Genomic DNA, 393 nt, shown 5'->3' with positions numbered 1-393 from the left:
AAGGGGGGTGGGGGAAAAAAAAAATACAATAAATAAAAATATGACACCACCATCCTTTAAATTTTTCAAGCACTGCTTTCAGAAATCGGGAAAATTGATAGAGAAATCAAGACTGCCTGTGCCTGTGATTAAAGTCACCAGTTAAGGCTGTCTGCCTGGTAGTTTGTTGCCAGGTATAAATATAGACAACTCTGCCAGGTACCAGCACCCCTTTATGTGTGATGATAAACCGTAAATGGGTAAAGTTCACCAAACGTTGTTCAATCATGTGGATAGGCCCTAAAACATAAAGCCAAGCCTACACAGCTTACACAACAAGCCCCAAATCTTTTTTGGCAGGATATTGACGTGTATATAGGCTGTGTTTGTGTTCACAGTTTATAATCTAATTAT

Source organism: Penaeus monodon, chromosome 33 (assembly GCF_015228065.2).
Source record: "Penaeus monodon isolate SGIC_2016 chromosome 33, NSTDA_Pmon_1, whole genome shotgun sequence".
Lineage (NCBI taxonomy): Eukaryota > Metazoa > Arthropoda > Malacostraca > Decapoda > Penaeidae > Penaeus > Penaeus monodon.
This window is presented reverse-complemented; position numbering follows the sequence as displayed.